The 15,771-nt window shown below is 49.8% G+C and overlaps 1 long non-coding RNA gene across 1 annotated transcript; it reads right to left on the bottom strand.

Annotated features, from left to right (window-relative positions):
* Positions 1-1,712: 1,712 nt before the first annotated feature.
* LOC115031095 lies at positions 1,713-9,921 on the bottom strand. Its single transcript, XR_003836677.1, has 3 exons — positions 9,854-9,921; positions 7,963-8,098; positions 1,713-1,819 (listed from the first exon to the last, which is right to left on the bottom strand). It is a non-coding gene; the product is annotated as an uncharacterized LOC115031095 (long non-coding RNA).
* Between the last annotated feature and the right edge of the window lie 5,850 nt (positions 9,922-15,771).

The following is a 15,771-nucleotide window of genomic DNA, read 5'->3' on the forward strand; positions in this document are numbered from 1 at the left end:
GAGGAAGAAGGCCAGGCTCTGACCTACTGACTTCTGAGCTCCAGGCAGCCATTGACAAGAAGTAGCTGAGTGCTTCTCAACCTCCTAACCCTGTGACCCTTCAATACCGTTAGTACCCTTCAATACTGTTAGTACCCTTCAATACCGTTAGTTCCTCGTGCTGTAGTGACCCCCAATCAGAAAACTATTTTTGTTGCTACTCCATAACTGTAATTTTGGTACTGTTATGAATCATGATGTGATATAGGATATGCAGGATATCTGATGCGTGACCCCAGTGAAAGAACTGTTTGACCCCCAGCGGGGGGGGGGGTGCGACCCACAGGTTGAGGTTGGCATCAGAAGTAGCCTACAGCCTCTGAATCGAGCATCACCCTAAGCAACAAGGACACACACACAGCACACACACACACAAACAGCACACACACACACACACACACACACACACACACGCACGCACACACGCACCATGCACACACGCACCACGCACGCACGCATGCACGCACCACGCACGCACGCACGCACGCAGGCACGGACGCACGCGCTGTCTGTTGCCATGGCAACCGCCATACATTTCCCCAGCGTTCACCTGCATGTTGCTTTACCTGTGCGACATAGTGCATGTGGTTAGTCACAGCCCAAATAAAAGGCAGAGACCCCTAGCCCCTCGCCCATTCTTCTTCTTCATCGCCCCCCCACACTTTATCCTCTTCTCTTCCTTCCTTCTCCCCCAGTAAACTTTTCCCACGGAGCTGGGCTAGCCTGGTGTGATCTGTCCGGATACGAGCAGCAACACAACACCTCAGCCGTTGTTTATTTTCCTAAAATGTGTCCTGGTGAAGACAGGAGGAGGATAACAGCTTCTACTTGTGCCTCCTTCACAGGGCAGAATGCAAGAAACCAGCCTGCCTTAGTCCTGGCTCTTGGCCTCCCCTTCTTATGCTCCTGAGCATCAGGGCCTGAGATGCCACACTCAGGTGTCCCCTTTCTTGCTGTCCGTGTCTGTAACCTTTGTCTGGTTTGACAGTTGACTAAGGAAACAAGTAATTCCAGTAAGAGTGACATTAGTGTGGCCTAGTGTCACAAGCCTGCCATCCTAGCCGCTCTGGGGGAGGCTGAGGCAAAAGAACCATTAAGTCTATGGCCACTTACAGAGTGAGTTCGAGACTAGCCTGGGCAACTCAGTGAGATCCAGTCTCAAAACCACGGACAGCAGTAAGAATGGAGGAGCGATCCCAGCAGATAAAACTGAATCCTTAATTAGACCACTGGATGTGACTCTTTGGAACTAAGGACATTTAGGTGAGCAGGCACTGCCCATAAGAAGAGTTGGTACACGGAGACACTTGAGGAAGAGGCCTCTTAAAGATGAAACAGAGGGGCTTGAAGAACCACAAGTCGGGGGTGTCTTAACCAGCAAACAGGACGAGAGGCAAAGGGGAAGCTTTCCAGAACCTTCAGGGCCAGTCCAGCTGTCTGTCCTATGGGCTGATGTTGTTTGCTTACTCCATACTCCCCTGCTTCCATGGCCCATGGATATCAGCATGCTTGGTAGGTAACCACAAGGAAGATGCTCCACTTGGCTTAAAGACTGGTTAGGGCTGGAGGGACAACACACACGTCTGGAAGGACAGACTTGCCAGACTCTTTTATTTCTCTTTTATTTCAGTTCTCTTTTATTTCATTGAAGCACTTGAGCCTTGTGGAGCAGCAGGGGAGGCTCATCTTCTGAAGGAGCAATCTATTGAGGAAAGCCGCTTGGGTTCCTGGATATGAGTCACACACAGACGGGTAAATACTTGAGCAGCTAGGAGAACACCTGCAAGGGAGACACCAGGGGGTCAGGAGAACCATGCTGACCTCCCAGTAGGTCAAAGGCTGACTGGTGACAATTATGCAAACAGGGGCTGCCCAGTACCTAAACAGAAGTCTCCGCCTAAAAGAAAAAGAAAAGAAAACAGTTTGCTGGCTCTACCCTAAGCCACTCCTACGAACCACTTGGCACACCCTGTGTAGAAAACAACCCAAGCTGGCCAGGGGCCAGCCTGGGGTGCGTCAGCCGACCCCAGGTAGGAGGTGTGAGCTGTTGATAGTGGTGATTCCAGTAACCATGAGTCACTCCGAGACAGAGGGGAAAATAGCAAGCTGGCTCCAGGACCAGGTCCTGAAAGCTTGACTGTCAGGATGGACAGACCAGGGTTCTCTGCTCCAGGTGTCTGTCTGGAGAGGAGGAGAGTACCCCCCGCCCCCAGTAAGAGGGGCACACAGCTCCAGGGTGTAGAGAGAGTGGTGAGGAGAGGCGGCTAGCCACGAACCACACAGGGAAGACTTGGGAGGAGTGAGCTTTGCATTGCTACCATCCCAGGGTAGGAGGGAAGGAAGGCAGGAAGTGGCTTTTGACCAGAGGGGGGTGGGGGATGGGGGAGGAGCAGAGGGAGTGGGGGGGGTGCAAAAGCTGAGACAGCCAGTGGCAGGCCCTCATGACCCTACCAGGTGAACAGGCACCTTGTCAAACTTTCCTGTCAGCCCTCAAGGGCTCAACTTCACAATCCAATGAGGCTTTTAAAGGAGAAAGTGGAAAAACAAGTGTTTTCTATTCTGAGGCTCCTGGCCCTGCCATTGCGTCTCTGTGCTAACCACTATTCAAGACGGTTTCTTACTCCTTGGTCCTCAAGGTTTCTGACAGCCTTGTGCTTCTTGGGTTGACCTGGTCTGAAGTCAAGAAGGTCTTCCCTCTCGCTTTCCCAGTCCCCACCCTCTGCCTAGGGACAGGGTTCTTAGGGAAGGATGAGTAGGCTCCAGTAGATCTTAATGGGCATCCAGCTGGCACAGGGCAGAGGATCAGGGTGGCCCAACAGAGGGTCAAGGGGAACAGATGCGTTGCTCAACCTCTAAGGACTCGCACACCAAGCCCACACCTGTGTGAGCCATTTACATACAGAGAGCACCCTGGGCCTGCAGTAACCTGCCTGTTCTCTACCAAAGTCCCCCTGTGCAGGTACAGAGCTAGGTGCTCAAGTAGAGAGAATGACGATTGGCTGCAGAGGAGGCAGGGCTGTCAGCTACCAGGAGCTGAACAGAGAAGATGCTGTAGGGATGGACAGAGATGCAGGGGATGGTGGCAGAACATCTAGACAGAAGCATGGAGAGCTGATGATTTCTATAGAAAGATATGTAGATGATAGATTCATAGATTATTGCTGGATGGATAGTTGATAAATTACAGATTTTAGACAGATGAACAGATGGATGGATAACAGATAATTAATATATAGACAGGTGATTGATAAATGATGAATTGATGACAGGTAGATAGGGCATAGATGAAGTAGTGGTTCTCACCCTTCCTAATGCTCTGACTGCTTTAACACAGTTCCTCGTGGTGTGCTGGTCCCCAAATATAACACTACTTTCATTGCTACTTCATAACTGTAACTTCGCTACTGCCGCGAATCACAGTGTGAATAGCTGACAGGCAGGAGAGCTGATATGTAAAATCCCCACCCCAGTGGGGGTCGCGACCCACAGGTTGAGAACCATTCAGGTAGCCAGCTGCTACACAGAGATGGAATCTCACTTGTTCCACCGAGCTGACTCCCCACCTCAAGGCCACAGTGACTCACTTCTGTAGCACAGTTATAGGCTGAAAGCTGGGGTGAGGTTACTCCTTCCTAGCCCTATCCCTCCTCCACTCTCAGGCCTTTCTCTGTCTGGCTTTGAAAGCTCACCCACATGTCACCTGTTAGCTGCCTTCTCACCAGCTAGCTAAGAGGAGAACTGGAGTAGGTAGGGCGATGCTCTCTCTCTTGCTGGGGTGCAGGACACTGAGTGGTAAAACAGAGGCTCTGAGGGGCCATTGTATATACTCTGCTTGGAGTTGAGTTCCGCAGCAGAGAAACAGAGGCCAGGCTCTAGTGCTCACCACCACCCCCCCCCCGCCACGCCCCACGTACTTTCTGTAAACCAGCAAAGAGCATTTGAGCTCAAAGATGACACACACACACAACCCTGAGTAAGACTCTCAGCCACCACAGCCACCACCCAGCCTCACAGTGGAGCCTGCATTTCTCTAAGTCTCTTGGAAGGATGACTGGCTGGCGCCTCCCGGTCCCCAGCCCCATGCCTGCTTTCAGACCACCCAGAGTGCTTTTCCAACCCCACTCCTCAGCCCACCCACCCACCCCGAGCCTCCACTAATGGGAATCCGCTGGAGGAGTAGCCTTCCACGAAACAGCCTTATGATCCTGGGCTCCTCTCAAGGAGCCCCTTAAAAAGCCAGAGGCACCAACTGACTGGCTACAGGCAGGGCTGTGTTCTGAGTCAACCCTAGAGGAGGGCCTTTGTCCCTCTGCTTTCCCAGGCCTCCTGCTGTGTGCCCTTGGTAGCTCCTGGTATTGTTTTATAAAGCTTGCCCCTGGCTTTGTGGACAGGGAAGGAGTCTTTTCATCCGTGTGTTCATCCCCAAACCCCGGGAGGTGGCGGTCTATGAAAGATACCACTGGACATGCTAGACACAGAGCCTGTTCCCTCCCTAGGGCAATAAAAAAATGTGTGTGCGTGTGTACATGTATGTGTGCAGTGTGTTCGCGCGCACAGGCACCGCATGTGAAAGTCAGACGACAACTTGGGGGAATCAGCTCTCTCCTTCCATCATGTGGGTTCCAGAGGTTGAACTCAAGCCATCAATCAGGCTTGGCTGGCAGCAAGTGCCTTTACCCACAGAGTCATCTTGCTAGCCCACTCTGGGGGACTTTTAAAGGGGCCCAAGGGAAGTGTGTCCCAGCCAAAGGCCTGAAGAAGAAGGGAAGACGCGTCAGGATCCTCTCTGCACGCCCTTGGGAAGTATCACCTCCTCTGTCTGCTTCACCAAACCTCTGGGAACCTGTCTAGACAGGGGGCTGTGGTGACAAAGTCCATCCATCCCACACTCTGATCCCAATCCCCACACTGATGAACAGCTGGCTGGCTTGCACTCAGCACTCAGAGCTGAGCCTTGAACAGTTTGTTTTGGGTGAGTGACAAGCAGAAACCAAAAGTCAATCTGTTTGTTCTGTGCCTGGGGACTGCAGAGGCTGCACAAGTTCGGAGAATGAAACCAAAGCCAGGCTTGCTTTTTAGAGCATATGCTATAGGACACGGTAGATAGCAAGTGAGTGACACCGAGGGCTGAGGAGAAGGCTCTGTCAGCAAAGCCTTTGCCTTGTTAGCATGAGAACCCAATGTTGGATCCTTGGATCCTCAGAATCCACGTTGAAGACCAGACACAAGGCTCCAGTTTGTAATCTCAGCACTGAGAAGGTGGAGACGGAAGCACTCCTGAGGCTTACTGGCCAGTTTAACCCACTTCTTAGGAGAAGTTCCAGCACAACAAAATGCACTTTGTGAACGACAGTCAAGGTTGTCCTCTGGCCTCCATACACATGCACAGATAGATATATGCATACACAGGCTCACAGAAAGTGGGGTTGGGGAGAAAAAGAGAGGGATAGTCAGAAGTAACGGAAGTGTCCAGTCGTAGGGGACCCAAAAAAACTGGGGGCAGCGGAAAAGTTTATGACCTTTGTAAAAAAAAAATATATATATATATATATATATATAAAATATATAATTTTTTTTCATGATGGGGGGAGATTTCAGGAGACACAAGAACACAAGATTTTGACAGGGTTCACACAGTGAGACAGTGAGATCCGCCCTGCCTGTTTTGTATAAGCCTGACTCCCTACAACTCTATATTTCAGAATGAAGTGTGAGCAGAGATGTGAGAAGTCCCTATATCAGGATCCAGTGACTGTCATGTCTCTGCCTGAAATTTGTATTTTACAGTTTTAGTCATCTTTCTAATCACTGTGACAAAAGGAACTGGAGGAAGGGCTTATCTAGACTCATAGGTTGAGAATACAGTCCATCATAGCAGAGAAGGCATGGCGGCAGGAGCCTGAGGCAGCTGGTCACATTGTATCCACAGTCAGGAAGCAAAGGGAGATGGATGCTGGTGCTCAGCTCACTGTCATCTTTTTATTTAGTTCAGGTCCCCCAGCTCATAGGACAGTAGCAACCACATTCATGGTACATCTTCTTTCTTCAGTTAACCAGGTCTTTAAAAACCGGCATAGACACACCCAGCAATGTTGCTGTTGTGATTCTAAGTCCTGCCAAGGTGCAAATGAAGATAAACCATCTTGCCTATGTCTTCTGTGATGGCTGTATGTGAACGGCAGAGCAAGTATGTTTGGTGTCTCTGCTGGCTCTTATTGGTGGTGAGGATCCAGGAACATATTGACAAAGAGAAATGGGGACCAAGTCAAGGCCTCACTCGAGTGCAAACATTAGTATAGTTGGTGACAGGTCTGTGATAACATCCATAGCCTTATAGAAGACAATAACATCCATAGCCTTACTGGAGTCCAGTACATGCCACCATCAGTCTGCTTCCTCCATGTATCATGGGAGCCCCAGCTTGTCCTAGGGTTCCATACTGGACATCTTCAATGATGGACAGATCATTCCTCACAGGGAGAACCTACTGAGGTGTCATGCAAGAGTTCAGAGAGGTCCTGGCTTCTGTGGCCCCAGCTGTAGGTTGCCCTTTTCTATAATACAAGAACCCCAAGCCAAACTCCCTAGACCCTGCCTGACTTTTCCTTACCCTGATCCCCACATACCTCCACCACCACCAAGCTTCCAGGGTTGTGAGCATAGGCTGCACCTGGCCTTGTCTCTTTGCACCCAGGAGCAGGCTGCTGAGTCTCTGCCCCTATTCTCTGCCCCTATTCTCTGGCTTTGAAATGGCCATAGCCTTCTTGGGATCTGTGGGGTGAAGGGACACAGAGTTCAAAATGACACTGGGTTGGAACTGGTCTCTCAGGAACAAAGACAACGCAAAGCAAGAGCTTGTCAGACTCCTACACATAGCATTCTTTTGCCTGTCTGTCTAAGAGTCTGTGACCTTCCAGTCCTGGCCTGGAAAGCACAGAGATACCCATTGCTTATGGAATAAATTCGAATGGGAGCCATGCATCAAGGAGGCAATACCCTCGAGAGTTAATCGGTGTGAGCATGAGGACCAGGTCAAGAGCTCAGACGGTAGGTGACATAGACGGGGGGGGGGGAGCTAAAAAGAACCTGGGGAAAAGGCTGAGCTGGAATCTCATCATCTGCCCCCCCAGACACCTCCTTATCCACCAACACACACCTCTATCAATATCAATATTGCTTTGTCAAACACATTCTTTTTTTTTTATAGATTTATTTATTTTTGTTTGGTGTGTATGAGTGTTATGCCTTTATATAAGTACACTGTAGCTGTCTTCAGACACACCAGAAGACGGAGTCAGATTTCGTTACGGATGGTTGTGAGCCACCATGTGGTTGCTGGGATTTGAACTCTGGACCTTCAGAAGAGCAGTGGGGTGCTCTTACCCACTGAGCCATCTCACCAGCCCGTCAAACACATTCTTATTTTGCAACTCCTCAGGAGAGCAAATGATCACCTGCAGTGACTGGGCCCATCAGAGATCCTCGGTGCCTTTCTTCTGATTTCAATTTTAATATTGACTAGGGGAGCCAGCAGAGGGTGTCCAGAAGACCCCTCTGGGTTGACCCAAGTTCTATGAACACTCACAGGTGCTTCCTATCTCTACCAAAGTCCAGTCTTGCCTTCAGTATCAAAACAGAGACCTGGAGGTGGGGGGTGCATCTCAAGAGATGGCTCAGAGGTTAGGAGCACTGATCACTCTTCCAGGAGACAGACTCAATCCCCAACACCCACATGGCAGCTCACAACCGTCTGTAACTCCAATTCTGGGGGACCTGATGCCCTCATATAGATATACATGTAGGCAAAACATCAATGCACATGAAATAGAAATTAGTTAATTTAAAAACAAAACAAACAAACAGAAGCCCAGAGACCTGTTTTGCCCTCAGTCACTCAGGTCCCCATGCCAGCACTAGCCTGACCTTGAGGGACATGAAGCCAGTCAGGAAGAACCGGTCTCTTCCACACAGATAAGCACCCCAGAGTCAGACGTTTGCTCTCTCCCTCACTTCTTCTATGCCATCTTCTTTCTCCTGGAAGAACTCAGGATACTGGGGCCTGGAAGAGAGAGAAGAGGGCATAGAAGTTAAGAGTGTTGATTCTGCCAGGGGTGAACCTAATGTCAGGGTGGAAATACGTGCTTGGCAATTTCAGATGCTACCCTCCAAAGCACTGGGTTAAGGAGGCCACTATAGATTCTGGCATTTGCCCAGGCCAGCATCCTAAAGGGAGCATGCTCATCCCTCCCTGGCATCCATGCAGTCTGGGCCTCCCACAGGCTGAGGGGCCAGGGAGACCACCGTCTTCGCTGAGGTGGGAAGAACCTTGCCTCCCACACAGTAATTAGGCTTCCCAACTCTGCCCTATACATATAATTACACTGCTGCCCACACAGGGAAACAGAGGCAGAGGCCCGAGCCTTCTCTGTTGCAACTGGGGCATGGTCCAGGCAATCTTATCTCACTGTCTGACTGGGTGCAGGGTCACCCCAGTTGACCCAGGGAGTTCCCACATCCCTGGTGACTAGAATGGATGTCATCTGTTGTCTGCACAGAGGCCCTGCAGGCATGAAGAGGGCCGAGTGGAGTCCCAGGGCTTGATAGCTGAATCTCATCTACTGAGCACAGCAGCTCCATCCTGTAGTTAGACCTGGGCCTCCACCGGATAGTGAGAACTTTGGACAAGCTGAAACAGAAGCTCTGGTTTTTATGTAAATAGTGGATGCTTTGAAGGTCACTAGAGGTCATGAACAAATTCACATTTCTTTAAAACTCTGTATAGAACAAAGGAGAGAGGTAGGGTGCACTGGGCCTTTAAGAAAGGTACTGCACGCCTTTAATCAGGAGGCAGAGGCAGGCAGATCTCGGTGAATTCGAGGCCAACCTGGTCTACAGAGCTAGTACCAGGACAGTCAGGGCTACACAAAGAAACCCTGTCCCAAAACAACAACAACAACAACGGAAGAAAAAAAAATAAAAGAAAAAGAAACAATCCAGGGCTGAGGGATGTCAAGCTAACGTCAGGGTTAGAAGTATTCTAGTAGCTATCTTTTTAAAATTACATTTAATTTACCTGTGTGTGTGCCCGCACATGTGCAAGGGTGTGGTATGCATGTGTGAGTGTGTATTTGAGTGTGTGTGTGAATGTGCATATGAGTGTAACTGTGTGTGTGTGTGTGTGTATATACACCCGAATGCAATAGTGCTGTTATAGCTACTGTTTAAAGAGCAAAGTGATGGACTAAGGGTGTAGCTTAGATGGTAGATGCTTGCCTAGCATACATGGAACCCTGGGTTAAATCTTCATTACCACATAAACTGGGAGTTGAGGCTGGACAGATGGCTCAGGGGTCAAGAGCATGTGGTGTTCTTGCAGAGGCCCTGAGTTTGGTTCCCAGCACCTATCTTGGGCAGGTCCCAACCACTCCAGTTTCAGGGGGATCTGATGCCCTCTTCTACCTGGGCACTACACTTATGTGCATATACCCCCACGCAGACAGGTCTGCATACACATAGATATAATAAAATGAATCTCTAAAAAATAAACTGGAAGTTGTAGTGGGGGGGCCTGTCATCTCAGCACAGGGGAGGTGGAGGCAGGAGGATCAGGAATTCAGTCATCCTTGGCTATATAGTGATTTTGAAACCAGCCTGGGCTACATGAAAAATCCCACAAGCAAACAAATAAAAAAAAAACAAAGTCAAGAGAAGCATGTAAAACAATACTATTTAACCCAATAAACCAAAATATTACTTAAATGTCTATTTAGAGGAAATGGCTAAAGACCTGTTCTCCTGGGTGCTCGATACATACGTGATACATCCCTTGGTGTCTGTCCATTCTTGGGTGCCCTGTATCCAACGTTTCCCCGTCCACACTGGGCTCATTCTGGAAGACCTGGAACCATAGGTCCAGTCAGGATATTGGAGGCCCTGAGAATCAGTGCTCAGGCCAGAAAGTGTGCTTTCTGCCTGTCTCACCAAACTGCCAGAGGCCAATCCCAGCACCCACCCACCCCAGACCCTTTTGCTTTGTTATCACATTCTTCATCAAGATCATACCAGCTGGCCACCCCCACTTTGGCTCTGCCTCTCAGCCCTCTCCCTCCAGGGTTCCGAGAATCAACTCCTGCAGCCTCCCCCCAACATGTGATCTCAACACCTCAACACAGAGAGTCACCTGTGCTCAGTAAAGTTCTCTTGGTGGCAACAGAGCTTTGAGTGACAGGATCTTCATACATCCTGCATCCCACATTTTTGCTCAGTCAGAGGGGCTCCCATTACCTTTCCAATGCTCTGTTTGAGCCTTGTATAGGTTCTCCCCAGATATCTCTCCTATACCCCCAAACCAAGCCAGATCACCTCCCCCAGCCCCAGGACGTTCCTAACTCTGCAGCACAGGTTTGCTGCATAAGCCTCAGAGGGGAAATTCCCTTTCCTGCCCCAGCCTGCACATTTTGAGCTCCCTTTGAGGTCTGTCTGGTGGGAGCCCTGGCAATGGTGCCTGTTGCCATTCTTGGTTTGCTCTAAAGGAAATCAAGATTCAAGGAAACAAATCCATTGCTTGGTCCATGAGCTCTGGATGCGTGGGTTCAGACCATAAAGCTAAAGTTATCAGCCAAGAAGTCCACAAACAAGAAAGGTTATCCCCATTGGCCCTGATCGCCTATCCTAACTACATGTTAAGACCCTATTGCCAGGCTGAAGAGATGGTTCAGTGGTTAAGAGCTCTGACTGTTCTCCCAGAGGTCCTGAGTTCAATTCTCAGCAACCACACTGTGGCTCTCAACCATCTGTAATGGGATCTGATGCCCTCTTCAGGTGTGTCTGAAGAACAGCTATAGTGTACTCACATACATAAAATAAATAAATACATATTTTTTTTAAAGTAGAAAGGAGGAGGAGGAGGAAGAGGAGGAGGAGGAGGAAGAGAAAAAGAAGAAGAAGAAGAAGAAGAAGAAGAAGAAGAAGAAGAAGAAGAAGAAGAAGAAGAAGAAGAAGAAGAAGAAGAAGAAGAAGAAGAAGAAGAAGAAGAAGAAGAAGAAGAAGAAGAAGAAGAAGATCCTACTGCTACAGACACCACACACATTGGTTACCAGGTACAGAGAAATCAACCTTGAAGTGACCAGAAAATGGTTGCCCAGCTAGCTAGTTTTCATAGCACCTTCAACTTTGATAGCTACTTTTCACAGAAGGTACTATACAGGCTGTGTGGGAAAATCATCAAAGGTTTAACGTAGCCTTGGGTCTAGGCAAGATAAACCCATTGGTGCAATAATGACAAGACTGTTTATGAAGTAACCAACCTCTCTCTTGACTGGGTTGAGGCCTTCTCCACAGGAGGTAATTCATGTCTGTCACTGTAAACATGGTCAAAAGACATGGCCAGGGAAGTCCTAGGCCCTAAGGAGAGACATTGATAATGATTTTCTAAACTTTCACGTCCTCAAACTACCTTTAGAAGGTAGTGGTTATTTTTATACCCATAGATTTGTGCCGCTCCCACAGAGAAGTTTCTTATTACAGTGGGCAGCAGTTAATGAAGAGACTCACTAGGGATTCCATATCACCCTCCCTCATGGCTCAGGGGACACCATGAAAGAATAGGTAGGAAGCATTGTAGGAGACGGAGGACTGGGAGAGAGCACTCGGAGCTCAGCAGTGAGGACCCTAGATGACAGACACTGTAATTACAAAACTAGGAAGTGGTCCTGCTGTTTCTTTCTGGGGAAACTGTGCACACACTGATGTCATAAGAGCCCAGCCTGTGGGCTGGCAGAGACGTGATTCTCCTAGAAGCAGGAGCAGACAGATATTCCGGAAAGATAGCCCAACCTAAACTCTGGAACACCACTGTCCTTCAGGCAAAGCATGTTGGGAACATTTTTTTCTTCTTCTCCCGTGCATTCCATTGGGCACTTAAAATCTGAGGTGCCCTCAGCCTCCTGGCTTCAATAACCACATCAAAAGCTTTTGCAGGGATATTTCTTCTCTGTGAAACCTGAAGCCATCAGTGACCTGCTATTATGTGGGTAATTAGGCCACTCCCTGGGCCCAGTGAATACACACACAGGCTGCCAGGGCTAGAAGGAAACAGGTGCCTCCCTAGGTAGGACACCAGTGACCAAGCTCCAACTCCCCACCCTAAGAAAACCTTACTTCAAACCTCAGATGACTCCTGAGGGAGCTGCAATGAGGTCCAACCATGTCTTCAAACAGGGGAAATGGATGACTTCCTGGACTCAGTCATTACTCTGCCACAGCAGCTGACCCCAACAAACGCTCACCCCACAGTAACAGCTCTGTGGTTGTTAAAGGGATAGTGTGCAGGAGACCTTCTTTGGAACCATTCAAATGTCATAATCTGCCCTTGGTGACCAAACCTAGAGGACCCTATAATGCCTGTTGGCCACCAGTCCCTCAGCTCCACTCAGGTGTCTGTCCTTCTCCCAGAACACATCCCAGCTGGTCTACGACAGCCTCTGTGCTCTTACTTCTGGTCATCAAGGTCATTGTATCTCCTCTCCATTCCCAATGGACAGACACTGTTTGTGTATTTGATGGCAGGAGCAACCGCAGCAATCCTGAGGGCAAGAGGAAAGGAAGTTAGCCCAGGCTAAGCCTTATAGGCAGAAAATAGCAGCGAAGCAGAAGAAATGTAGCCAAATCTTTCACAATGTTTTCAGCTGCCATGTAACTCAGCCCAGAAGCTTTTCTGGCTGTGGTCTTGCAGTTCCAGCTAATACCTGCCTGCTGTTGTACACCGCCACTAGAGACTACTAGGATTTGAGAATCTTCACCCCACCCCATCTTCCTGAATGCAGTGTGTCTAAGAATTGCTTGGACCCAATGGCACAGATAAGGTCCACCCAGAGATCTCTGAAAACATGAACACAGGAAGAGTTCCAGCCCTCGGCCTCCCAGGCTCACACCAGACTGCTTCAGCAAAGGGGCAGAGGAAAGAGAGGCAAAGAAGTATTCGAGGTGAGCAACCAGGGCCATGAATGAGGCATTGGGAGTCCAGAGACTGAACTCAGCCTGCCTCTCTCTGAACCATCTACACAGCAGGAAGTGTCACCTTTGCAGCACAAAAAGTCCATATGGGAAGCATAGCTGAAACCTGGAGAACACCTCGATATCCATGGATTTTGAAAACATGAGCCAGTGACCCAGCTCCTTCCATAATCGATCCTTAGCTAGTGCCTCTGAATGGCGCTGATCAGAGCACCAGACTCCCACTAATGTTAAGATCATCAGGCCGGGTGGTGGTGGCGGCGGTGCATGCCTTTAACCCCAGCACTTGGGAGGCAGAAGCAGGAGGATTTCTGTGAGTTCGAGGGCAGCCTGGTCTACAGAGTTAGTTCCAGGACAGCCAGAATTGCACAGTGAGATCCTGTCTTGAAAAACCAAAAAAACCCAACCCAAACCAAGCAAAATAAAAACAAACAAACAAACAAAAAAAGCCCAACCCCATTGGATTGTTTGCTGTGAGTTAATATGGTAGAGTGGAGTGAACCCTTCCTTCCCAGCTTGGTCTTGGTCCATGTTTTATCATAGCGACTAGGATGATGGACAGGTTATTATAATCAGACAAAGTTATTATGGTCGACGGAGAGCCACCTGCTGACACCCCTGTCGCAGCAGGGTTTCATTTCTTATTACTGTGATTGAAAACCAGACAAGAAGTGAATTAGAGAGGTAGGATTTCTCTTGGCTCAGGTTCTGAGCACACCGGCTATCGTGTTGGTGGGATCCACACAGTGCTCACATACTGACATTTATTTAGGAACAGTAGAGCGCCAACCGAAGCACACCCCACCCCCACCCGACCTCCCCATTCCCCATCCCACTCCACCCCACCCACCTCTCCATACTCTAACCCTCCCCACCTCATCCCACCCACCTCCTAACCCCTGCCACCACCCCAGGGAGCCAAACAGAACCCTCCCTCCTCAACCCCATGTATCCCTTAAGGCCATGCCCATGAGACTCAGTTCCTCCAATGACGTTTCACCTCCTGAAGACTCTATGCCCTCTCGGAACAGTGTCCCCAGGAGGAGGTTGGGGGACACCAGCTGGCATCAGCACCCTTCCCTCTCTGTCTCCTGTCTGAGTACCCTGTGAGCAACAGCCTCAACTTCCAGACGCTGTGCCTTTCCCTCCACAGTGGACGGTGTCCCAGAGCTGTGAGGCAGAACGAACCCTTTCTCCTTGAGTCGGGTGTTCTGTCGCAGCATCAGGAAGAGCAAGTGGCACAACTAGAACAACAGCATGATCACGGTCCTGTTTCCAGCACCAAAAATACAAATATGGCTGCCATGCTCCCGGTGGGTGGGTGGGGCGAGAAGCCATATCTCAGGTCTCTGGATCCTTGGGTGAGGTTGAACCCCCCCCCCCCCCATAGGAGGATAAAATCCCCGAGTAACTTTCCTCTTTCACCATGAAACCCAGATCCACTCATGGGGCCTTCTTAGTACTCACTGCTTGAGGTCCCATGCCTATGACAGTGGCCTCTACCTAAGGGTGATGAGCAGGCCGGTGCCCATTAGCCTAGCCCCAGGTGTTTACTTGACTGGCTGACTGGGGATGACAGCTAGCCAACTGATACCTAGTGCAGCTGGCTGTCATACCTGAGGTTCTTCTCCCCGGACAAGTAGGCATCTTGGCCCCCATCTCCAGTGTTAGGTGACAGCTGACTGCCCAGACTTGCTAGGCAAGTCCTGGCTCACTTGTCTCAGTCCCAGCAAACTCAGCTGCCTCTCTGGGCTGGAGAGGAATCTGGCATGACTCCCTCACTCTGAAGACAGCAGCTGCAGACTTCACAGAGCTTGCCCTTCCCCATCCTCTGCCCTTTGGCTCTGGTGCCCATTGGGCTTCTGTGCTGGGCCCTGAACAACTACAATGGAGAGGCAGCTTCAAAGGTCTGCCCAGTGTGTTGGCCATCTGTGTGGCAGGGCTACCTTTAGCTCCAGAGTTTCAGCTTCCCGATCTGATCTGGGGGACAGGGTAACAAAAGCATTGGGGGCAGAGAGGTAGAGGGGTCTGGGAGATGGGTCCATGGGTAAAACAGCTTGCTATGCAAGCACGAGGACCTGGGTTTAAATCCCCAGGACTTAAGCTGAGCATGGTAGAGTATCTACCATCCAGCTGTCCCACAGTGAGATAGGAGGCAGAAGTAGAATTCCCAGAAGCTCGAGGGGCAGTGAGCCTAGCATACACAGAGGCAAAACAAGAGACCGCCCCATTCTACCCCAAGCCATCTAATATTAAGTGGAAGACAAAGACCTCTGATCTCCATATACGCAAGGCTGACTTCCTGGCTATCAGAATAGCCCAACCTACAACAGTTGATGTTTTGACCTCAGGTCCAGAGCTCACCCAGCCTTATTCTCAGCTGAGCTCTTCCTCTGTCACCCCTACACCGACCCAGGCATGATTTAGCAGCCATTGATTTGGAAAGACTGGAGCCAGATAGAAGTATACATTACTCCAGAGCCCAGAGAGCTCTGCCTTTCACTCAGAAAGTCATCACAGGCCCACCAAACCTGCCAATGAGGCCTAAGAGTCTCTCTTCTGTGCTGTTTGGATTTTTGTCAATTAGATACAAGCTAGGGTCATCTAGGAAGAGTGACACTCCCTTGAAAAGATGCCCCCATCACATTGGACCGTCGTCTAGGGAGCGTTTTCTTCATGATTGATGTGGGAGGGCCCAGCCCATTGTAGGCAGTGCTA

The sequence above is a fragment of the Mus caroli genome, chromosome 5, assembly GCF_900094665.2.
Source record: "Mus caroli chromosome 5, CAROLI_EIJ_v1.1, whole genome shotgun sequence".
In the NCBI taxonomy this organism is placed as follows: Eukaryota; Metazoa; Chordata; class Mammalia; order Rodentia; family Muridae; genus Mus; species Mus caroli.